General features: G+C 40.9%; 1 long non-coding RNA gene across 4 annotated transcripts; it reads right to left on the bottom strand.

The window, feature by feature from the left end:
• Nucleotides 1-323: 323 nt before the first annotated feature.
• On the bottom strand, nucleotides 324-24,920 carry LOC123385112. Of its 4 annotated transcripts, XR_006597218.1 has the most exons (5): nucleotides 24,160-24,920; nucleotides 16,314-16,425; nucleotides 3,060-3,177; nucleotides 2,274-2,396; nucleotides 324-817 (listed from the first exon to the last, which is right to left on the bottom strand). It is a non-coding gene; the product is annotated as an uncharacterized LOC123385112 (long non-coding RNA). The 4 variants fall into 4 exon arrangements; XR_006597215.1 differs by lacking the exons at nucleotides 324-817; nucleotides 2,274-2,396 and having other exon boundaries at nucleotides 2,473-3,177; XR_006597217.1 differs by lacking the exons at nucleotides 324-817; nucleotides 2,274-2,396; nucleotides 16,314-16,425 and having other exon boundaries at nucleotides 2,473-3,177.
• Nucleotides 24,921-26,337: the final 1,417 nt, after the last annotated feature.

Below are 26,337 nucleotides of genomic sequence, written 5' to 3'. Positions count from 1 at the left end.
AGGCGCTTCCTTCCTGCGCCCGTGGGAATATACCAGGACTGAAAATAAGAAATTCTCCTGCTTCGTGGCCCCAGCTTACCTTTCCTGAATCCCCATATCACGTCCTCCAGCATGCCCCGTGTTCCCGGCACAGAGAACTGATTCACAGTGAACTGGACCACCTCTCAAGGTGTTCACTCTGCCTGAAACTCTCCAGGGTACAGCGAATTCCTTTTGACCACTCGGGCCTCATAGGACACCCCCTCCTCTAGGAAGCCTTTGCCAAACCGACCCGACCCACCACCGCGGACAGAGGAGGTGATTCGGCACACCACAGCTACCTCTTCAGGGCACTCATTACACTACTTTATTTTTGGTTTTTAACCTCTTTCCCAAGGGGGGGAGACATGAAGTTACATTCAGAAGGGAAGTTAAGGACCAGGAACTGGGCTTGTGCCACCACCTGCAGTGTGCATGTAGGCCATGGTCATATGTTTATGAGCAGCAGGAGCCTTTGCCCAAGAGTGAAGCGTGAGCTATTCGTTCCAGGGGAAAAGCCACTCTGGAGACTGCAGGTATGTCCATCTGAGGAGATCCCGATGGTTCCAGGCTAAGCTCAGTCCTTAAAAGGCTCACACCTGAAGAAAAGGAATCTTCAACAACTAGGAGGAAAACCGTCACGATCAAATGGCTCACAGAAAGGATAAGGAGTCAACGCGAGTCCTTGCTGTCACACACACGATTGTAGGGAAGATTGAGAGGGGGAGGTGAATGGCACCCCCAGTGGAGTCTCTCTTAGGACACAGGAAGCCCTCTCTCTTAGGCAGGAAGCCCTGCCCTGTGGAGACAAAGAAAAAACCAGAATGAATACAAGGCTATGATTTTCAGAGCTGAGCCTCTACAGAAAATAAATAGGTTAGAATTGCCACCTTCGGTCCTCAAGGGTAGATAGTTTCTCTGGGTGACGGACTTCCCAAATAGTTTATCTTGTACGCTTGTGTGACCTGCCCTAATAACACCCAGAGTAAGAACTGGTAAGTGGAAGGCACTGCATAGATATTTGGTTTTTTTGTTGTTGTTTTGGGTTTTTTTTGTTTTTTTTTTTTTTCAACGTTTATTTTTGGGACAGAGAGAGACAGAGCATGAACGGGCGAGGGGCAGAGAGAGAGGGACACAGAATCAGAAACAGGCTCCAGGCTCTGAGCCATCAGCCCAGAGCCCGACGCGGGGCTCGAACTCACGGACCGCGAGATCGTGACCTGGCTGAAGTCGGAGGCTTAACCGACTGTGCCACCCAGGCGCCCCGGCACTGCATAGATATTTGATGGATGGAGGGAGGGAGGGAGGGGTGGAGGGAGGGATGATAGTGCAATGCTACTCCAGGGTTACTCAGACGTAACTGTGTCTTAGAAAGTAATACGAGGGGCGCCTGGGTGGCTCAGTCGGTTAAGCGTCCGACTTCGGCTCAGGTCATATCTCACGGTTTGTGAGTTTGAGCCCCGCATCCGGCTCTATGCTGACAGCTCAGAGCCTGGAGTCTGTTTCAAATTCTGTGTCTCCCTCTCTCTCTGCCCCTCCCCCTGCTCATGTTCTGTCTCTCTGTCTTTCTCGAAAACAAATAAACATTAAAAAAAAAAAGAAAAAAAAAGACAGTAATGTGAAAACAGTTCACTTAGAGAGTCGCCACCTCAGCCAGGGTCTGGAAGGACAAATTCAAAAGCAATGCAGGACAGTTCCAGAAGCACAGAGGAAGGCAGAGGGACAAGTACCCCAAAGGAAGCCTCACGGGCTGTGATCCCATTCCACAGATGCACCCTGCTTCTTGAATAGGTCCTACCTTAGGGAATACTCAGGGCAGGGTTCCAGCATCCTTGTGTTCCAATGAAGAACACTGTGGAATTTTCGAATCCAAAAGAGTCCTGAAAAGAAACTATTGTAGTCCCTAAACTAGTTCAACAGTTCAGATATCCATAGAGGAAATGAACATTGTCTAAATTAGTTTGGCATGGATAACCTCAGTGCTGTCTTCCACAATGGCTGCACCAGTTTGCATTCCCACCAACAGTGCACGAGGGTTAGGCCAAACATGCTGGGAGTCACAAAAGTGTAAATGAGTTAACTCCTCTATTAAAGGACAGAGTCTGAGATTTTTGAAAATACAGCTTCATGTATCATAATGCACACTCCTAAAACAAAAACATCAGTGAAAAATAAAAGGTTAGAAAATAATATGATAGGCAAAAATTGACAAAAAGAGAACCAGGTATAACAATATTAATATGTCGTTCACTTACTTGAGGTCTAAAATTGCCTCTTTGCTAATGATCAGGATTTTATGAACACAATGAAGTGTTAAGACTGGTCATCTCCTGCTGACTAGCTAGCTATTCTCATTGGCATTCGAGTCTCTGATGTACCTAAATCGAAGTTAAATAAATTAATACATGTACCACTATCACTTTGCAAATATAAAATAAATTAACAAAACCAATATAAACTAATAAAAAGCAAATTTTTATTTACTTTATTTGCTATATCCCTCGATATATTTGGCAATAAAGTCTTTCAAGACATAGGTTCTGTGTGGCAAAAGTAAATAAAAGGGGAGGTGTTCTGCAGAGAAAAGTATGGACACTCCAACTTAGTCCAAAGTTCTCAAAGGATGGCACTGAGGCTCGTAGAATTTCTGGAATCTGCCCACAGGCACACCACGGGACTCTGACTCCATCGCTCATATTCTTTCGCACTCAATCAGTTGCGTCCTACAAAATGAAAATCCTGCTGCAAAAAGCCAAGCGGCTAAAAACCCTGCAGCCTTTCTGCGTAGCCCAGCTTGACGCTCAGCCGGACACTCAGCGGGCCATGGGGTCTCCCTTCCAAGCCGGTAGTCAACTACCAGATGCCCCTCCAATGCCACTTGAATCCAAAGTCTGGAAAATCGAGCAGGATTTCTATGTTGTAGTCGGGAGGCAGAATTTCTTCTTTGGGAAAACTCAGTCTTTGCTCTGAAGGCAACTTAAGAGCATGGTCAGGCTCTAGCCAAGTCGACTCATAAAATTAACCATCACGGCCACACTTACACCAGCATCCAGAAGGCTCCCGCAGCAGAAGAAAAAGGGCTCTTGGCTTTGAAAATGCCAACTTCTTCGGCAACTTCTTTGGCCTCCTTTCCAGATTCGGTAAGGTGGAAATAATGCACTGGAGGGGAGAGAATTACCAGTTTTTTAAAATACTGACAAGGTGTAAATGGTCTTCTAACTGGATGGTTAGTGCACAAGGCAGAGCTACCCAGGCACCACCCTTCACAGAGCACTCCTGCACCCCAGGCACGATCCACCTGCCCTGGAGCCCTGCACCTTGTGGGGCCCGTGGAAGACCTAACCATGTGCAACGAAAAGGAGTCATTTTATCGTTAGATGGAACTCTTGCCCCAACTTGTCACGTGGAGCTGGACTGGGCCAAATGGATTCCATTTCCAGGTTGTCATAAATGTCTTTTCCAGCCCTGAGCCCCATGTCCTTTCTGCTTAGCTGCATTTTACTGTCATGGGAAAGCAGTCGCACACCCCTTCCCTCCGTGGGCCAAAGAGAAGCGCCCAGAACAGGCTGTGGGAAACTCTGGTTTAGATGTCCACATCTCTAGGGCCTGGCACTGGCTGAGGCACAGAAGACCTCGCCGGTTTGACTCGTTGACTCAATCATGCCCCGACCTGAGAAACCAAGCCTTTCCTTTTATTGCCTTTTTTTTTTTTTTTAAATAAAGGCATCCGTTGCCTCCAGATGTGACACCCCCTTCTGCTCTCTGCTCTCCTGCACCCCTATAACAGAGTTGGCGGCAGGCTCAGTGCAGGCTACTTTATCTTTCAGTCCCTCACCTGGAAAGCAGGAAGGATAGCACCTATCCAGAGTCCGTGGGAAGACTACACAAGATCCTGGGTTCTGAGCGCCTGACATCGCCGTGCACGAACAAAATCCTTTTTCTCTTCCCCGTGTTCAGTGCCGTGCTCCACGTGTTTGCCCCCGTGGCTCACACGTTCCCCTAAGCCAGGCTCGGATTCCCATCGGCTGGCAGAAGTGCAAACCGGGGGTCGGTCTGCCATCCTTCTTTCTGGCTTCGGGGTGAACCAAAGGAGGACATGCCGTGTGCCTGCACACAGCCGTTAGCGTACTCAGGCCTTTTGTTTCACAACAGATGGGACACAGGGGCAGACAGGTGTCTGAGAAGGTGACAGCAAGCAACCAAGACCGACAGGCGAGAGCAAGCCGCGGGGCCACCGCGAGCAAGTCCCAGGACGCAAAAGAGGGCGGCAGAAGAGGGACAGGGTGGGACGTGCAGGGCCAGGCACAGGGCGGGTGTGTGGCAAGTAGCAGAAGGGGGCAGGGGGAGCAGAAGGAATGAGAATCTCAGCCACACAGGTGGAGTGGGGGAAAGGAAAGTCCACCTTGTGCAGGAGAAAGCCATTGCTTGAGGTTCTGTAAACACGTGTGAGAGGCCGGCTGTCATCTGGTGAGAGAAGCCACGCGGGGAGAAAGGCGACTCTTCCACTCCCTGGCTTTGCCGAAGCCACCATCTAGCTCGTCTAGTTTGGAATGTTGCAACAGCCTTTCAGCTGGTCTCCTTGCTTCCGACCCGGCCCCTTTAGCCCTGGCCTCTGAACAGCGATCGGAGAAAGCCCGTGAAGCTTGAGTCAACTTATGTCACTCCTTTGCTCCAACCCTGCAGTGGCTACCATCTCAGAGCAAAACCAAAGTCCCCACAAAGTTCTGCAACAATCTTCATGGTCTCCTACGATCTGCTCTCCATCCCTCAGCATTCCTGCTACCTCCCACGTGTGTTTGGCCCAGCCAAAACAGCCACCTTGCCTGTCCTCACGTACACCAGACCTATATCCATGGCCTGAGGGCTTTCATTTAGCTGTTCCTCTACCTGAATGTTATTTTCCCAAAGATCTGCTTGGGTAACCCCAGCACTCCTGTGTCACACTCGGCCTTGCTCGAATCTTGTATTTTCAACAAGGCCTCCCCTGCACATCTTTTCTCGTGCTACGAATTGCCCCCAGACCCTACAGTCTCTGTTTCCTTTCCCTTCTCTTCTTTCTCGTTTGTGTCCACACAGGTCGTTAAGATTCTGTTTACTCTGTATTATCAGTATTGCGTCACTAGAATGTCAGCCACACAAAGGCCACAATCATTGTCTGTTTGCTCCTGATTATATTCTAAGGTCTGAGAATGGTCCCTGACAACAATAGCAGGTGCTCCATAAACACAAGTTGAATGAATGAATGAATGAATGAATGAATGAATGAAATAAAAGGGACTTTGGAGCCAGATGAACTCAAAGCTTGAATCTACCTCCATGCTTCTCCTCTTGGGCAAGTAGATTGAGCTTTCTGAGACTCAGTTCCCTCATCTGTAAAATGGGAATTAGAGTTGGTACCTCCTAAGGTTGCTATGGGAATTAACTAAGAGAACTTTGTAGAAAATACCTGTCACAAAAAGGCTCCCAATAAACATGAATTTTCTTAAAACATTTCCAGAGACAGCAGTTTCTAGAATGAGAGATTGCTTATCTTGATATTCTGGGCTGAAAGAACTGGTAAACATTTGTGAACACGAACTCTGTGCCAGGCTCTATGCCAGGCAAGTGAGTAATAACAGAGAAGAAAGTGTGCCCTCAGGGAGCACAGAGTCCTTCTGAAAAGCAGATACCCCAGTCCTGACTTCTATCGGAAACATTCAGAAGGTGTAAAAGGGAGGGGGGGAAACAGCAGAAACGAACTAAAAATTTCTTAGTTTGAAATAACGTTAGATTTAAAATAAAAGCTAAATAATTCCGAGCGTTTCCATGTCTCCCTCCCCAGCTTCTTCCAATGGTAACATCTTAGATAACCAGAGGCCTCATCAAAAGCAAGAAATTGACATTGGTCAGTTTCTACTACAGATCTTATTCAGATCTCACCAGTTTTTACCTGCTTTCTGGGTGTGTCTGTATATAATACTATGAGGTACTATCACATGTATAAAGACGAACTATTAAAATCAGAAAGGATTTCACAAAAGTAATGAATATCTTGCTTATTTCTCGTTACATTCCGAATTCCGGGATTTAGCATTTCCGTTTAATAGATAATATGGTGCTCAGAAAAGCTCAGCGACTTGCCTAGTGTGGCACGGTTCATCCATGACAGAGCTGGTACCTGCAGTTTTCTGACACTCAACATGTGCTGATATGAAAAACCTTAAGGGCAGAGGCTCAGGTGTGACAGTATTAGAAGGAGTTTTCAGGGCTCTGGCTCCAGACTTAACCTGCCATGGACACATTTGCTGCTACACAACGGCTGTTTTGTAGGGACCACATTGCTCTTTCCTTTGACACTGCTCCACTATCTGGCTCTGGAATATCTTTCATAAAATGCAGGGGGGAAAAGCCCATGACATATCAGTATTTTCTGGGGGAAGGATTCCCCCCAAATTTTACCCCTACTCTCCTGATACTTCCCAGCCAGAGTCACCTCTGGGGCTGTCAGCTGGAATCCTGCAGAGCAAAGAAAGCAGAAAGGTTTAAAATCAAGGGACACGGAGAGAAGCTTAAACAGCTTGGGAGGAGTCCTGCAGAAAGAAAGTGACTGTTGTCCTTCCTTCTGAAGCTCTTTTTTGTTGCCCAGTCTGGCTGAAAGCAGCAGGGTCTGAACCTCAGCCAAGGGACAAAGGGCTTTTTTGGCTAAGAGAACTAATTGTGGTCACGATGGGCCAAAACAGGAGGGAAGTATTTTATGTGGTAAAAGGGCCTACCAAATGTCAGAATCGGTGCCTGCAGGATGTAATTTAATTCTGCAAGCATTTCTAAGCACCTGCTTTGTTCCAGGCATACTCACGGGACTGAGACAACCCTACCCCTCCATGAACTCCCAGACTGGTAGAGAAGTCATTCATTCTGTTCGTTCGTTCATTCGTTCATTTGTTCGTTCATTCATTCATTTAATCTCTCACTCCTTTGGCCATATAATTTAGTCATTAAGAACATAGCCTCTGGGGGCGCCTGGGTGGCGCAGTCGGTTAAGTGTCCGACTTCAGCCAGGTCACGATCTCGCGGTCCGTGAGTTCGAGCCTCGCGTGGGGCTCTGGGCTGATGGCTCGGAGCCTGGAGCCTGTTTCCGATTCTGTGTCTCCCTCTCTCTCTGCCCCTCCCCCGTTCATGCTCTGTCTCTCTCTGTCCCAAAAATAAATAAACGTTGAAAAAAAAATTAAAAAAAAAAAAAAGAACACAGCCTCTGGGGCGCCTGGGTGGCTCAGTCGGTTAAAGGGCCGACTTCAGCTCAGGTCATGATCTCATGGTCCGTGAGTTCAAGCCCCGCATCGGGCTCTGTGCTGACAGCTCAGAGCCTGGAGCCTGTTTCGGATTCTCTGTCTCCCTCTCTCTGACCCTACCCTGTTCATGATCTGTCTCTTCCTGTGTCAGAAATAAATAAAACGTTAAAAAAAATTAAAAAAAAAAAAAAGAACATAGCCTTTAAATAAGAGAAACAAATTCATTCATTTCTTTAAGACATATTTGTTCTGCTAAGTGTCCAGCACTGCTGAAGGCACTAGGGAAACAAAAGTAGAAAAAATAGAGGTCTCTACTCTCAAGGACATTGATTGGCTTGAGGCTGGAGAGACAATGAACAATAAACATAACAAGTAAATTATATAGTCTACTAAAGGAGAAGGTGGTAAGTGTTGTGGGAAAAAGAAAACACGGAACGGGGCAAGGGGCCTGGGGAATATGGGGCCAGAGAGTTTCACCTGCAGTGTTCAATCAGGTTGTCCAGCCATGCGTTGGTAGCCATGTGCATATGGGGTGGGGAGGGGACATAGTGCAGGTAGGGGAACAGCTAGAGACCAAACCCTAATGTGGGGCCACATCTGCTCAGTCCAGGAACAGTCAGGAAGGCCATGAGGTTAATCACAGAGAGGGAAGGGAGAAGAGGAAGAGAGTTAAGACTGGAGGTATACTGCACAGGGCCATGGTAGCATTTCTGCCTTTGTTGAGTGAAGTGTGTGGCCATGGCAAGGTCCTAGTAGAGGATTAGCATGATGTAGCTCATGTTTCAGTGGGAGCATTTCAGCTGCCATGGTGGGAACAGACCTTATGTGTACAAAGCTAGAGGCAGGGAGATCAGCCAGGAGACCATTTCATCCAGAGAGAACTAGTTGTGATGAGCACCGGGTGTTGCATGGAAATGATGAATCACTATATTGTACCCCTGAAGCTAATGTTACACTGTATGTTAACTAACTGCAATGTAAATAAAAGCATTTTTAAAAGGTGAACAGAATAATAAAAACAACCATCGGCAAGGAGAGTATGGCAAACAAATTTTATAAATTGGATAAATTAATAGTTGGGTTGAAAGCCTCAAAATTGGTTTATCTCATGCAGGGGAAGTTAAGGTAAAGCCAAAATTCAATTCTTGTTGCGGAAGATATTTTCAACTTCAAAAGTTGGAGAGGTAGGATTTCTACATTCCTGGCTTCTCCTTAATGATCAATTAGACTAAATGTGTCTTTTTCTTTTAATATTATGAGAATGCCTGAAAATCTTCAACTTCAATCACTTTTGCCTTCTCTAATAGAATTTCTATAAGAATTTTCTTTACCTTTTCTTTCTCTACCTTCTCCTGACTTAGATATCTGTGCATGATGGCTTATACATTTGTTTTCCCCTAAAACCATATGCTGAAACCCTAACCCCCAATGCGATGGTATTTGGAAAGGAAGCCTTTGGAGGCAATTAGATCATAATAGTGGAACCTTCAAGAATGAAATTAATGACCTTATAAAAAGGAACACAGAGAGCTTCTCTCTCTCTCCTCTCTCTCTCTCTCTCTCTACCATGTGAGAACACAACGAGAAGGCAACCACCCACAACCCAGGGAGAGAGCTCTCCCCAGAAATCAAATCAGCTGTCATCTTGTTCCTGAACTTCTGGCCCTCAGAAGTGGAAATAAATCTGGTTAAGCCATGCTTCAGTCTGTGGTACTTTATTATGGCAACCTGAGTGGACTGAAGACAATGTGTCTCCAGTCTGTTAACTTACCAATCAATCTCTGACTTCTCCATTCAAGTCACCTTTGTAAATCCACCTCTTATAAGCAACAGTGCTGATTTGGCTAATGCTCTCTCTTCGACACTAGTCCAAAAACAAGAACTATCTGTTGGTCAACATCAACAGTCTATTCCACTCGGATATCCTATCACTAATGTCCAAAATAAAATTAACCATCCCCCATTTCCTCCTCCATACTATCCTCCCTTCCTCACTTCTTCCCAGTCACCCAGGTTAACACACCTGAGACGCTGCTTTACATTTCTGTGTCTCTGCTCCACAAATCCAATCAGTTGACCATATATTAGTCCATAAACATCCTATATAATATCTTACCTTTGCTTACATCTCGTCTACTCCATTTCCACCACCCTTTTCTAGCTCAATCCTGGTGACCTCTCCCCTGGACTACCGTGTTAGCCTTTTAATTTACTCCTCTGGCTTCAGTCACTCTCTTTAAGACCATCTTTCACAAGACATCCTGATAAGTCATCTGCCAGCGCAAAGCTCATCATATTATTCCTCTACTCAAAAACTAACAGCCATTCTCCCTGCTGGTGGAAAAAAGTCGGACACTTGTTTCTCACCAGCTCCTCCTGAAAATGTGGATCTTGTCTGCCTTACTATCTCTAATTCTCACTATTCCCCTCTATGCACTTTATATGCCAGTTTGCAGGAGAGATTCACTATGCACTGAACACTGTCCTCACTTGCTCTGGCTTCTGTTCTGCCTGCAATGCCTCCCCCAGCTTTGCTGCATGTCCAAATCCTTCAGATCCAGACAAAATCCTTCCCTCTGATGTTATCCCTTCTGGTCCGCATTCACTCGCCTTTAAATACCCTCAATATTTGCACCAGACCTTTAAAATGCCCTAATTTTGATGGTACTCTAAATTTTACCCGCTTATGTTTCATCCCAGGAAACTTCAGCATTTCAAATACTTTGTTTGTTAGGATAATTCCAGCTGCTGTAACAAATTAGCCCCCAAATTTTGGTGGCCTAACACAATGACGATTTCTTTCTCAGGTAGGAATCTAATGTGGGAGTTCCTGCTCAGTAGGCAATTTTTCTCCATGTGGGAACCCAAGGGCCCAGATTCTTTCCTTCTGGTGGTTCTCCCATTTCTTGAGACCCCCCAAGCTCCCTGCTTCCAGCCAATAGAAGGGGAAAAAAGAGGGTAAGAAAAAACACATTTCCTAATCATCGTTACCTGGACATACACCACTTATATTCATAGTCTGTTGCAAGAACCGGCACTTGGCCCAAGGTCGGGGGAGATATAGTCCACGCCTGGGCCAGACACAGCTCTCTTTGATAGAAGAGTGTGGAAGTTTTGGGTGGAAACTTAGTCTTCCCTGCCACACTCTGGCACACAGACGACATTTTACATCAAAAACATATAGTTGGAGCTAATAATACATAAAATGTTCACCTTTTAATGATCACTTACAATGGGCCCTTTTGTGCTAAGAATGATGTATTCATTATCTCCAACATAAACAGCAACACTGCAATATAAAGATAACAATCATGCCTTTTGAGATGGGAAAACTTTGTTTCAGAGAGGTGAAGTGATCATAATCATAAGCATAATAATATTTAACGAACATTGATTTTAACATTAAGAACTTTACATACAGGATGACTCAAGATGATAAGTTGTTGAGCAAGCTTTTGAACTCAGATATCTGAATGTAAAGACCACGTTCCATCCATTACTAGTTCAATCTCTCCTTTATGCTCCGCAGCTAAAATGTACCTAGTAATAGAAGTTGACATTTGTGGGGTGCTTCCTGTTATATACATTTATATATGTATATACTCAATTATATACTCAATTATATACATTTAACATGTATTGAGGCACTGTAATATTTAACTTGCATTAATATATGTTACAACATATTACATTATTTTATAATTATATATGTATTTATAATCCCATTATATGCTAGTTATTATAAATATGTAATTAATATGTTACAATATGTTACATTATATATTATACATGGTGTTGCAAGCTAAATATTATGATACCTCAATACATGTTAAAGGTACATAATTGAGCCTGGCACACAGGAAGCATCATAAATGTCAAGTTCTATTATATGTAGCAAAATATTATCATATGATGTGATATACATGTACGTAGATACCATAATATATACTGTGTGTACACTATATGACATCACCGTCACGTCCTTCATACAGAGGAGGAGACTGAAGCACGAAGTGGCTAAGTGACTTGTTCACAGTCTCACCGTGAACAATGGCCCCTGCAGGTGTGAACCTGGGCACCTGGGTGCCACAGCCAGAGCTCTAAGTACAAAGGTTGGCCACCTGTGCTAATCCTCTTGCTTCCCAGACCTGTTTGTTTTCCCAGACATCAGACCATGAGGCCATGAAATACAGGCACTGTGCGGTATTCATCATTTCACTCCAGTACCTAACATTGCCTGGCACACTCCAATAAATATTTGTTGAGCCCAATTGATCAAGTTCAGGGAACACTGCTACTGAGAGTAGGACCAGAGTTTAGAATCTGTGAGGTTAGGGGAGGAGCGGTAATTTCTGCCAGGAGAAGAGAATAACCTGGCATTCCAAGAGGCAAAGTCCAAGTGTTTCATGAACTTCTCACTATTTGTCTTTCAGGTGAACTTCTGCATTCCGGGCAGTAGGTCAGGACTGGAGAGCCCGTGCCGTAAGAATTCCATCCCAGCTCACCCAGCCTGTCGAGAACACCCTTGTAACTCTCTACTTGCATGTTTCTGTGCCAAACACTACTCAAAAGCTCAAGAGACAGGAACATGTGTTTCTGTTTGCATTGGAAGTTTGGGAAATATGCCTGAGACAGAGAGAAATCCCAGGTCTGTACAAGTTTATCTTTTTGTCTGGGACATAAATAAAAATAAGGCCTGTGGTGTGAGAAAGGGCTTAGGATTTCCTAATCAGATGGCATGGCCACGTAAATATAAAATAAATAATTAGGATTTGTGAGGGGATTTAGCTATCACAGAGCACAGTCATATATAGTGCCCTGCTTAGTCCTTCCAAACCACACCCAATCAAATCTTCCCACTTTTTACCAAGCAAAGGGAATGGTTTTTCATTTGGTTGTTGGCTTTGTGGTTGCTGTTCTGCTAATTTTTAATGAACCGGTATTTAGACTTTCTGTGAAGAGAGTGTATGGAGTTCACACTTTGCTCCTCTGTTCCAAACAAGTAGAAGTGATAAGGAAAAAAAAATGCACACACACACTCACCCACACACACCCCACATATGAAAGACATTGCCAGGAATAAATGGGAAAAGAAAAGATTACCTTTCTTGGATGAGGAAAGGAACAAAGACAGATTAGTGAGAGAAATGCAGCCAGAAGCTTCCTGGGCTCTGAGTCTGAAACAGCGCTGTGGGTTCAGCTTCCACAGTGTGAATGAAATAAAAATGAAGCCACCATCCAAGATGGGGAGCTAGGCCCGTGATCCAGGACTAGGCCCATGACTCAAAGCCAGTGGATGGATACATAGGATTTTCCCATAGATGAAAAGGAGAAGGGCTGCCTACCCCTACCCAGAGCTATAGATTGTAGGAAGCTTCAGGCTTGAGAAAGGCCAGAGGACACAGGCACCGTCTCTCAATAAGGAATGAAATCAAGAAACATGCTAACTTGGAGACTGGATCTACAACATTCCCTTTATTGTCGTATGTGGAACTGGTTTCCTTAAATGCTAAGGTAAGACATGGGGATCTATACATGGGCCTGGGAGCAAGAAGAAGGCAACTATCAAATCATTAGGGAGGATGGGATCAACAAAGGTGGAGGGAGAGAGAGAAATATAATTCCTTTTTAATTCTAAGTCTGACTCCAGTTTTCCTTCCCAGCCTAACCCTGATGGAATAGAAACCAGGAATTGGAAATGCTGGATACCACTGTGGTTGGAGATACAGTGGAGCAAATACTAGAAAGAATAATTAAAAGTATATATATATATATATATATATATATATATATATATATAATGTTCTACACCCAAATATATATATACACACCCAAAGTGTATGTGTGTGTTCTACATCCAAAATGACAGAATTAATGTCCAATTCCACTCATCTCCAGGGCCACAAAAGACTGGAAGTATAACATTGGAGCTCTGAATGAAAAGGCTCTGGATTCAGGGACACCAGGCATAGCTGAGGGAAGGTGCAGAGCTAAAAATGCTGAAAATAAAAGCCCAGCACCTATTTTCACTCAGCTCCTACAAAGCCATCTGCCAGGCTTGTGCCCACAGACAAGATACTGGAGGATACTAGAATTCCATAGAAGATGGATAATCCAAGTGAAAAGACTTACAGTTACTAAACAGAGATTCCACGAGGAAATAGTGATCTACTCAATTGGTCAGTAGTGAAGCCCACCATTCAACCAGTCCTGACTCCACAAGCTGGATTTCAATGAGCTTTTAAATGATTTTTTTTCAATATAAACGAACAGCAAAGAATCACCAGCTTCTTGAAAAATACTTATAATAAACAGACCAATACAACTATAAAAAAAAATAAAACAAAGAAATGGATTAAGTACAGGAATCATGATATCGTCTTTCAAAAGCATAAAAATTCTTATAAAGGTAAAAGATATTACAACTATGAAACAAGAATGAGTACTATTGAAAAAGGGACAGTCATAAAATAAACAAAGAAAGACTGTTTTCAATTTTTAATTCAATATAATATTTGGGAGATATGCTGAGTCAATCTCCTGGAACCAAAGCTCAAAGAACTAAATATAGGAAATTTTTTAAAAGAGAGGATCTGTTTAGGAGGGCCAACAGCTAAGTATTAGGGATTTGGGGGGTGGGGTGGGAAGGACAGTAGAGAAATACAGGGAAAGAAATAACCAAAAACATAGTACAAGAACTTCCCAGAATTGAAGAACGTGAGCATAGAGATTGAAGGGCACCACTGAGTGCCCAGTGCAATAAATGAAAAAAGACTCACACTAACGCATCGTGTTTTAAAATTTTAGAACACCAAAGGTGAATACAAGATCCTAAAAGCCTCTAGAGGGGGGAAAAAGAAAAAATTATAAATACTCATACATCAAAGTGGCACTGAAATTCTTTTTAGTAACACTTGATTTTAGAAAAAAATGGAGAACTATCTTCAAAATTTGTAAGTGGAGTGATTTTAAACTTAGAATTTTATACCAGCACAAACTATCAGTCAACTGTGGAGGTAAAGCAAAAAGTTTTCCAAGCCAGCAACATCCTCTCATCCGCCATGAATTCAGAAAGATAACAAGAGGTGTGTTCTACCAAACAAGGTAGTAAACTTTAAAAAAGAAAACAGTGGATACAAAAATATAGGGACTTCAACCCAGGAAGGATGCAAAGGTAATTCTAATGATGATGATAAAAGAATATCCCAGGCAACAGCTGCTCTACAGGTCCATAGATCAGAGCAGATCAGTGCACAAAGATGTAAGCCTTCAGGGAAGACACACCTGTCTTTTTCTGTTTGACCATTCTCTCTCTCTCTCTCTCTCTCTCTCTCTCTCTCTCTCTCTCACACACACACACACACACACACACACACACATATATTGCTTAAAGAGTATGAATATACTAAAAAGAGATTACATTACACTTTTGTGAGTCTTAAAAGGAGTTAATAGTAGCTGTACAAAAAAACTAAGCAATAAGGAATGTATTAACTCTAGAGAAAACCATATATAAAGTATATATGTACACATATAAACAAGAAAGGAAAATCAATCCTAGTATCCTACATTGCTCAGTGGAGAATAATATTTATGCAACATAATATAAATACTCATTTAAACAAAAAATATGATATAACTATATTAAAAGAGTGATAGATAGAAAGAAAATTATTCATTCTCCAAAGTAACAAATAAATAGATAATACCTAAAGCTTAAAAGTAGCGATATGTTAATATCTAAAATTTAAAAACCAAGAAACAGCAATATATTAATATTATTTAGAAATATGGGGGTAAATACAGAAACACTGAAATATTTAAAAGAGGTTGCCCCTGGAGACCAATAAACAGAAGTGGATTCTGCTACTATAGAACTGTTTGAGTTTTAATACATGTTCATAAGATACTCTGATAAATCAAATTAAGAAGGGAAAATACAAAAATCCATTAATGTAATATACCGTATTAAAATATTAATGACATTACTTTTTAATTAAAATTTTTTTCAAAACCTTAATAGATATAGGAAAAACATCTGAAATAACAGAAATCATTCAAGACAAAATGCTTAAGAAACTAGTAGTAAAATAAAATATATTTAACCTAAAATAACAGCAAATAGCATATTTAGTAAGTGTTGCTTTAAAAGCATTCAGGTTAAGTGAAGAAACAAGATGATGGTGTTCCCTTTCTCTGTTTCCATTTGACACTGTATTGGAGGCCCCAGACAATGCAATAAGATAAGAAAAAGAAATAAGAGATATAAGTATTGGAAAGGACAAATTGTCCTTATTTCACACAGTAAAATTCTGTCACAAAACATCAAGAAAATTTATAAGGCGGGCATTTAGAATTAAAAGAAGAGCACAGCAAAATTTCTGGCTATTATATCTACATATCAAAGTCAACAAGAAATTCTAGGATAAGTGCAGAAGAAAGACCTCTAAAAAAATGCTCACTAGATACATGTTTATTTCAAGAAAATGTCAGAAACCACTAGGATTGCCTGGATGGCCCAGTGGGTTAAGCATCCGACTCTTGGTTTTAGCTCAGGTCATGATCTCATGGTTCATGAGTTTGAGTCTCACCTCAAGCTCCCTGCTGATAGCACATAGTCTGCTTATGATTCTCTCTCCCACTTTCCCTGCCCCTCCCCCTCTCTCTTTCTCTCTCCCAAAATAAATAAACTTAAAAAAAAAGAAACTGTTAGAAACCACTTATATTTATCACTAGGAAATCACTAAACAAATTATGTAATAAATTATAAACAACAATAACAAGTGTATGAAAATGGATAAATGTCAAAAATGTAACTCCAAAGAAAAAATAAGTTGTAAAGTGTTAAGAATAGTATTCTAATATATTTAAATGTAAAAAATATGTTCTCTATTGATATGATAAAGATTACAGTTAGAGTAAACTGTTAGACACAAGGACTGAAGAAATAACAAGCATGACAGTCTATGTTTTTCTCATATAAAATATATCCAGAGAGATAGACCATCCAAGGTCTATATGGCCAACCTCTGAAGTAATTAGATTCCCAGTCTTCTTCCAGCTGTTCCTCTGTCATCAGAGAATGTCTCTGATCCTTGGGGTTCAAGATGTGCATTGTAATTCTGACCATCACATCCAACTTCCAGTAGCATGAGGAAGAAAGGAACAAAGAAGATGTTTTTTTTCTTATTTGTAAGAAGATTTCCAAATAGTTGACAAAACACTACTGCCTACTCTTTATTGGCCAATTCTTAGTACTAAGAGTACACCTATTGCAAGGGCAACTAGGCAACAAAATCTTCCTTGTAAAAATCGAGATTCATCTGTTCCAAGGACGAAAAGGAGAATGGATTATGGTAGGCAAGGAGGTAATAGCAAACATCCAGTTTACAATAACATTCTACTGGGTTTTAGAAGTTATCTCTAATTAATGAGGAAAGGAAATGGCATGTGAGCACATCATGCAGGGAGTTTGTTTCTGTGATAGTTATTTCTTTTTTCTTTTAAGTTTTTATTTAAATTCCAGTTACTTAACACACAATATTAGTTTCAAGTGTACAATAGAGATTCAACATTTCCATGCAACACCCGGCATTCCTTACAATGTGATGGTTATTTCTTAAAAAACATTTGAAACAAATGTGTCAAATATGTAAACATTGACAAAGCTGGGTAGTAGTCTCATGGATATTGTCCTATCATTTCTTTTTCCTTTCTCTAAATATTCCACATAATTTTAAAAATCAAGTTAACTTTTAAAAGTTTAATTTATTCACCACAGTTCTATTAAAATCATTCTTTTTTTAATGTTTTAAATGTTTATTTATTTTTGAGAGAGAGAGAGAGACAGCACATGAGCGGAGGAGGGGCAGAGAGAGAGGGAGACACAGAATCCGAAGCAGGTTCCAGGCTCTGAGCTGTCAGCACAGGGCCCAACATGGGGCTCGAACTCACAAACTGAGATCACGACCTGAGCTGAAGTCGGACGCTCAACCGACTGAGCCACCCAGACGCTCCTAAAAAAATCATAGTAAGCACACATGCCCACATACACAAACAACTTGAAAAATAATGATACCTAAAAGACTCACACTTCACTACAAATTCTCTCCTACCTGGAGGTCCAGCTATTTTAATTTTTATAGTAAGATCTCTGATTCATCAAATTACTAAAATTTTGACTACCCCGATAAATCATCATTGCTGTTAACCAGCATTTGTTGAATTCCTACTACATGGAGGTAACAGTGTCAGGCTTTCTTCTAAACAACACATTATCGAACATGTGCCCGGTGTCAATTCACTTGTATTGGCTTGTGAATTATGAGGGATTCTCTAAATTTCTGATTCCATGTGCAAAGACCAATGGACTCCCCTACTGATTCAAACAGTTGTTCTAGTGAGAAAAATGGACATGACACCTTTTTCAGAAGCATGCAGGCTGTGAGCACATTCTTTCACCCCTCTGCCAAAAATCTATTGAGCAGCTAAATTGAGCCCCCTGGCTGCACAGATCTCTGCTTAGTTGAGAACTTCCACTGAGGAGCATTTTATGATACCACCACCCATTAGATGGACATTAAATTAGATGCCCCTTTCTTTGCTTGCTTATATCTTAGAATGCTTCCTTATCTCACCTCCTTCTCTATATTCTGAATGCCTGTTTACTTGTTTATCTGCCCCCAAAGACAGACCTCTCTATGGGAAGATGCACCATTTTGGTCACTGCGGTATTCCTAACACATGGCCCAGGGTATGATACAGAGTAGTTCAATATATATATATATATATATATATATACATATATATATATATATATATATATTAATAATTAAATGCCATTGACCGAAACACTGGTGTTGCTACTTGATCAGAACAAAGACATTTGGATTCTGAAGACTTCCTTTATTACTTCTAATTTACAAAACTATAAAACACTGCCAAGTGCACAACTCACAGAAATTAATCTCTGAATATTAATTTTACAGTAAGTGCTCTTGGAATTTGCTTCAACTGAGGTATCAGAATTTAAAGAGTTCAATTACTGGGAAAATATTCCTACTACCAACAGAAGAATCACAAGGAACAATCTACAACTAGGCTGGCATACTGAAAGATTTAGTGTGAAGAATGGATTTTCAGAATGTCTACATCATCAAGAGAAATAGCAAAGGAAAACAAAATCTCTGCCCAAATGTTTAGGCGCCTCATTCATTTCCTGGTTTTCCAGTAAATTCGCATTAGACACAACCCTTAACCTTTTCAGACCTTAGTTTATTTGGAGATATATGAGGCTTCCCAAAGCTTTACAAAATCAGTGCCTGAAGCCTCTTAGGACACACTGTTCCTTAATCTTTTCCAGCTAATGCCTCTCAAAAATCACACTGTTAAAAAATCTGGGTTCCATCCACTTTTTAAAAGAAGGCAATGACCTGCACACATGTCAGGAAACCATTATTCTATTTATCATCTGTAATTTTTTTAATTTTTTAGTATTTATTTTTGAGGGAGACAGAGGGAGTGGGAGCCGGGGAGGGGCAGAGAGAAAGGGAAACACGGAATCCAAAGCAGGCTCCAGGCTCTGAGCTGTCAGCACAGAGTCCAACGCGGGGCTTGAACCCACGAACCATGAGATCATGACCTGAGCCAAAGTCAGATGCTCAACCGACTGACCCACCCAGGCTCCCCTATTTATCATCCGTATTAAGTTTAAGGACTTAAAAAGCACTAGAGTAGTGTTGTTGACAATATTATTATTGCTGTTTGTAGTAGGTTATATAGCATTTCCCCGAAATTCACGTTCGCTCAGAATCTCACAATGTGTCCTTATTTGGAAACAGGGTCTTTGAAAATGTAATGAGTTAAGGATCCCAAGATGAAATCCCAAGGGATTTAGGGTTGGCCCTAAATCCAACAACTTCTATCTTTATGAAAGGAGGAATGAACTGAGAGACATTCAAAGAAGAGGCCACAAGAAAACATGGAGGCAGAGATTGGGGTTATAGCTGCCATAGCCAGGGGCAGCCAGGGACTGTCAGAAGCCACTGGAAAGCCCAAACAAGCAAAGAAATATCCTCCCCTAGAGCCTCTGGAGGGAGTGAGGCCCTGATGACACCTGGATTTCAGATTTCTGGACTCCAGAGCTGTGAGAGAATAAATGTCTGTCATTCAAGCCCCCAGATCGTATCACTTTATCATGACAGCTTAGAAAACTAAAACACTATTGGCTTTGAAAACACCAAACCAATAATTGCATCACTGGTGAAACACAGTAAAATTATCATGCTATGGCGAAACACAATCAAAAGTAATTTTATTACTGGGAAGGATATAAGGAAGCAGGAATTCTTAGGAAGCATTAGAAAAACTGGGCTCTACCTTGGCCACGGCCAGGCCCCATGATCTGCGACGAGTACAGAACAAAAAAGCGCTGATTGGGGCAGTAATCAGTGTTCCTCTCAAATGCCCAATAAAAGTGGTCAATTACATACCATGTCAAACGTATTGTTTTTTCTTAACTGAAAAAGAAGTTGGAAATTGTAGAACTCCATAAATACAGTAAGACTTGAAATTGTTAGCACTTCTCAAAGTCTCATGTTTCAGACCCTTCCCCAGTATTGGCTTGTCACCACCCTGTGCATTACGTCGACCCTGTTTTACAGATCGCACACAATGGGTTGGAAGCTCCGCGAATACAGGGAATTTCACCCATTTGTTTGCTGAACGTTGCTCAGCACATACCAGACACTCAACATATACTTGGTGAGTTAAATGGACCTGAGACTTGCCCAAAGAAACACAGCTAGTGAGCAGTGAAACCAGGAATCCAGGGTTGCACCCGGGTAATAACGGCTTTCGGAATCATATTCTTAACCAGCTCCCCCATCCTACCACTGACAATGCAAGTGGAGACTTAAATTTCAAAATCTTTATTTATTTTATTTTTTAACATGTATTTCTTTTTGAGAGAAAGAGAGACAGAGCACGAGAGGGGGAGGAGCAGAGAAAGAGGGAGACACAGAATGGGAAGCAGGCCCCAGGCTCTGAGCTGTCAGCACAGAGCCCCACGCAGGGCTGGAACCCACGGACCGCGAGATCATGACCTGAGCCGAAGTCGCACGTTTAACTGACCGAGCCACCCAGGCATCTCTCAAAATCTTTAAATAAACCAAGACAAGCCATTCCAGAAAAATTGCAAAACAGTGAAAAGAAAATAATCAGCCAGTGATCTACTACTTAGTTGGTGAGCATTAACATTCTGTTGATATTTCCTCCTGGGGCTTTGTTCTCTTTGTGTTACATACGTCTTATCCCAAATTTACGTTCAAACTTAAATACACATTCTGGTTTTTAAATTTGTCATTGTAGCAAACAATATCTCTACACCATTATAAACTCTTAATGGACAAAACCTCATATATTCTATTGAGAGATTGTTACATAATTTACTTCAAGTATTCCCTATTTTTGGACATAGGTCATTTCCATTGTGTTTTTCACTACAAAGAGTTCTCCAGTAGATACCCTGGCTCATAAGCTTTTAACAGTATTTATGATTATTTCCTTAGGCTATGTTCTAAAAAAGGGTGCCTGGGTGGCTCAGTGGGTTGAGCTTCTGACTTCAGCTCAGGTCATGGTCTCACAGTTCATGGGTTCGAGCCTCATGTCTGGCTCTGTGCTGACAGCTCAGAGCTTGGAGCCTGCTTTGGATTCTGTGTTTCCCTCTATCTCTACCCCTCCCCCGCTCATGCGCTGTCTCTCTCTATCTCTCAAAAAAAAAAAAGTATAAGTTAAAAATTTTTTTAAATAAAAATAAAAAAAGGATATGTTCCAAAAAATAAATCAATAAATAAAAGAAAAAGACTCCTAGGTCAAAGGGTATCAAAATTATAAAGGCCATTTTTACTATCTTCTGATAAAATACTTTCCAAAAGGGGCATACCAGTTTATATTCCCACCAGCAACGTATGAATGTAAGAATGGAATGGAATGGCTACTTTATACACTAAAATATTTACTAATTTCATAAGCAGTAAATGATACACTATTTTAATTTGAATTTCTTAGAGGCTCGAATATATACACGCCTATGCTATGACCCACCAATTCACTCCCAAAGAAATATTTAAGAGAAATGAGAAATGAGTGTGTGTGTATCTACCCTAGGAGTTCTGTTCATAATACCCAAACACTGGAAACACAAATGACCACCATTGGTAGAATGGATAAATCAATTGCGTATTTTCATAAAATGAAACGCTGCAAAGCAATTTATAAAGAATAAACTACTACATGCAACAAATGGGAGCCTCTCAAAGAAATTATGTTACATAAAAGAAGTCAGGCACAAAGAGAAAATACTTTACAACTGCATTTATATTGTGCTCAAGGACAGGCAAAACTAACCAATCATAATGTAAGTCAGGCTAGTGATGGGGGAAGATTGAGTGTGAGTATTGACTGGGAAAGGACATGATGAAGGCTTCTGGGTGCTGGAAAGTTTCTAAATCTTGATCTGCACGTGGGCACATGGGTGTATACGGGTGTAGAAATACATTAAGCTTAAAATCAGTTCAATTTATTATTACAAAGGTTATATACCTCTATGGAATGGAAAAAAATGTGAAGATAAAAACAAATAACAAAGCATGAATTTTGAAGGACCAAAAAAGTATACGAACCCTCTTGTGAAGGTCCTTTAAGGTAAATGGTTCATTGCTCCATTTTATGGGAGTGAGAATTGGTTTTTGGATGATATCATGCTTTGCTGTTCAGGGAGTTAGATAATGAACTCACTGAACTATTTACACATATGTTTGAAGGTTACAGAAAACTGGAATGGTGCCCAAAAGACTCAAAAAGTAAAGGAAGTCATTTTAGCAATTACCATCTGGCTAATATACCACTTCAATTATTATTTAAATTACTCTTTTAGGGACAAAAACTGATAAGCATAAAAAGAGAAGAAAAGCAGATAAAAGTCTTCAATAACTGGGAGTGGACGACACTAGGAGTGAGAAGAACTACATTCTCATCTGAAATTTTCAGTATCCAGAACACCACGGTTCCCTGGTTTTCTTCTACCTTCCTCTTTTTCTCGTTCTCCCTTAGGTGTCAAATAAATGTCTCAAATTTAAGATCTCGATTTTCCATACACCCCCGACTCCCCCAAACGACTGCCCTCCCAGCTTCTCCAGCTCAGGACAAAGTAACAACACATCGCTCAAAGATCAAAATCCACACACAGAGAAGGGCCATAACACGGGAAAGCCCTCTTCCTCATTTGCTTTCGTTCATACCACTTATCACCACCTCCCATGTCATATATTAGTATTTTTATTAACTGTGCCTCAGAAAGAAGAATGAAAGGGGTTTTGGTTCATTACAGTCTCACCAGTGCCTGGAACAGCACTTGGCATGTTGTAAGGCACCTGGAATATGCTGGCTCAAGAATGAATCATATATTGTACATCATATAATCTGATTGAAATAAATTTGTAATAATAACAAAAAGGACCATCTTTAATAGTGCTATCGTTTACTCATTGGGTTACTGTAAGGTTTAAATGAGATAGATTACAGAAATTATCTTTTATTTTTTTGGGGGGGGGGCTTGGTCATAAAATTGCAGATTGCTCAGCTGGTCTCTGCAGGATGATGGCCTCACAACTCTGACACAGGCATTTGTAGTTGGTAGTCAGAAAGTGTGTGTCCTGACTCCGTCCCTGATTATTAACTGGAGACCCTTAGGGTATATGTATAATCTCGCTGAGTCTAGGTACTCTCATCCATAAATTGAAGATAATTAAACTTGCCTCGCAAGGTTATAATGCAAATTAGTTTAAATGATGCAGTGTTTATGAGCGTGCCAAGCAAGTACAAGGTCCTCAAAAAAAAAAAAAATGACAAAAAACACGGGTGTCTGCATTTATGTAAATTATACCATTGAGCATTACACTTTCTTGAGGGACCAAGTATTACTCCTAAATAATATTTATTATCCTTTTTTCTCATTATAAAGACATACTAACTATAGAAATTGTGAATCCTCCATAGATAGGACAGTTGCTTAGAATTCTACCTCATTAAAGAACATGACTTATAAAAGCTGTATTTCTTTTTTTTTTGAGGTTTCATTGGTAGTATATAGAGCTGATTTACATGTTTATAATTAGAATAATACTGTTAATAAAATTTTTGTGATTATCTCCCTGAGTGAAATCCCCAGGTGGAATAACTGTATAAAAGGGAATGGAAACCATTGGAACTTTGAATGCACTTTGCCTAATTTTCTCAAAAAAAACATGGCATTAATTTATACTAAAGTCAGCAGTATGCATTTGTCTATTTTCCTCACAGCCTCATGAACTAGTGAATTGAAGCATGGGGGAAAAGCACAAATACCATCGTGATACACAAACAACAAATCTTACTATTATTTATTTTTATATTTAATACTATATTTGATTACCATTTTTGATAATGACATCATTACATTTGTAAAAATAAATATTATTTTTTTTTCAACTCAAAATGTAAAACCCCATCATCCAATAGTCGTGGTTTCCAACTCTTGCTGCTATGATTCCAGACATCTCTCTCTGGATAGAAAGATATAAGGACAGGGAGGTATTTAGAGAACAAAGGAGAGAAGGAAGAAGGGTGAAAATAGGTGCTATTTCATTATTCCTGGATTCTGTGTTGGTGAATTTGTCTACAGGCTGTATTGTGGTGATCATTTTACAATATGTATAAATATCTAACCACTATGGTTTACACCTGAAACTAACGTAATATGTCAATTATATCTCAATTAAAAGGATTTTTGATAAAAATCTGCTGTAACCCCAAAATCAATACTTACTGCACTTACTTAAGTATTCACTGACGTGCACGAAGCAGCAAAAATGTTGAGTCACACAACTTGAACGTTCCCAGCTGAGGTCAAACAAGCAATGCTCTGTCTTCCTGTTTCAGAGTAAATAAGTGTCCTTTGTGCAGTCCATTTAGGGCCAAAGTTCTTGCATTTTTTTGCTTTTTGTTAGTGATTTCACTGCTTAAAATGGCCCACAGGCACAGCAGTAGAGTGCCATCCTGTGCTCCTAAACTCGAGAGGGATATAATGTACCTTATGCTGGAAATGTGTATGTGAGATAAGCTTGTTGCAGCCTGACTTACAAAGCTGTCAGCCCTGAGTTTACTGTTAGTAAATCAACAACATACGTTAAATGTTTGTAAACGTTTAAACATTAATGTAATGATTGGTTGATGAGAAAATGCTGTGATCAGAGGCTCGTAGGAACCTAACCCTGTATTTCCCCTAGGAACAATGGTTCTATGTTTGTTAATTAAGTGTTTGCAGTAACTTTACAGAACATACCTACCATGGATATTAAGAATCGACTGTACTTAAGAAAACTTAGAAGTAAGATTTTATAATCTTATACTATTAGTACTCCTATTAATAACAGCATTAAATTTGTTTTTACTTGACTCAATGGTAAAAGTATAAATCATGTAGAATTAAAGGAACTGCTGAAAAGTTCAATTTTCTTCCCAACAAGAAATATCAATTCCTAAACAATCCCTCTATATTATTAAATCTATAGAGATTAGGGGCACCTGGGTGGCTCAGTCGGTTAAGCGTCTGACTTCAGCTCAGGTCACGATCTTGCGGTCCGTGAGTTTGAGCCCTGCGTCAGGCTCTGGGCTGATGGCTCAGAGCCGGGAGCCTGCTTCCGATTCTGTGTCTCCCTCTCTCTCTGCCCCTTCCCCGTTCATGCTCTGTCTCTCTCTGTCTCAAAAATAAATAAACTTTAAAAAAAAATCTAGAGATAAAAATGATTTTGAACTTACTGAAAGGCTCGAGTCATTGTGTTTTTAAACTAGGCTTCAACTTGACCTTTCCTGGACTCTCTGATATGAGGCTATTGGAACACTTATAGCTCCCAACACACACGTCTTCCCTGTACCTCCCACCCTATATTTGTTAAATTATTATTGTGTCATTGTCAAAATCTGGGTCATTCGTGTTTGGAGCTGTGACCATAAATTCTAAAGTTTTTCAGACTTGATCCATTTATAATCTGATTTAATACTCTTCAACAATGCTTTGGAGTGTAGTTTCTCCAATCCTGGACCCTGACTTTGCAATCAAGTGGTTTGGTATTCTTGTTCCTATTATTCTTATCATCATTTCTATTAGAATAGTACTGTGTTGTTATCCTTAAGACAGAGGGACATGCCTTTACAATGAGCACAGAGCGCACACACACACACACACACACACACACACACAGGCATACAGAATACCAAACCACATCATGCGTGACCAGAATCACCTCCTCCTGATTCTCCCTTACACCCCCTAAGCAGTCCCTCTCACAGGTCACAGCAGACCTGGCAGCAACAGCTACCAATGTCAGGGAAAGCCAGCCACCCTGGGAATAACCGTTTTTGGATCCAGGAGCCACACTCCATGGCACCCATTGGCAATCTGAAGCTTCCCTAGAAAGAAACAACTTCCTTGCTATATTTCACGGATTCTAAAATACATTTTTTTTCACATTTTCACATTTCTGAAAATGAAGTGATCATGAATTGATGCTATGTCAGAATTTAATTGGCAATGATTTTTGTTTGTTTCTTAGTGATACAACAGAAACAGTGATGGCATCTTTAACACACTACTGTGGCACAGACCTGAAAGGCAGCCTGTGAAGAAGGGTGGGGGAACTGCGGGTGATCAACAGAGACAGAAGGAGGTTTGGGTAATTGGGGCAGAAAATGGCAAAGGTGAGTGAGTAGGAAGATTCAGAGTCACGGATGGAGAATATTTTAGTTGAAACACCGTGCAAAGGTCACTTGTCCATGATCATCATCCTCAAATATTTGAAGGGCTGTCATGTGGAAAGAGAGAACACACCCGCTTTGTGTAACTCCTGAGGGCAGAATAAGCACCAACAAATGGAGTAAATGTTGCTGTTTGGGGCTCCAAAAAATAAGGATTTTCAAAGTTTTGTTTTGTAAACAAATTGGATGAACATCCACC

The sequence above is a fragment of the Felis catus genome, chromosome B1, assembly GCF_018350175.1.
Source record: "Felis catus isolate Fca126 chromosome B1, F.catus_Fca126_mat1.0, whole genome shotgun sequence".
In the NCBI taxonomy this organism is placed as follows: Eukaryota; Metazoa; Chordata; class Mammalia; order Carnivora; family Felidae; genus Felis; species Felis catus.
Note: the sequence above shows the minus strand (reverse complement) of the source record. Positions and strands in the feature narration are given on the sequence as shown.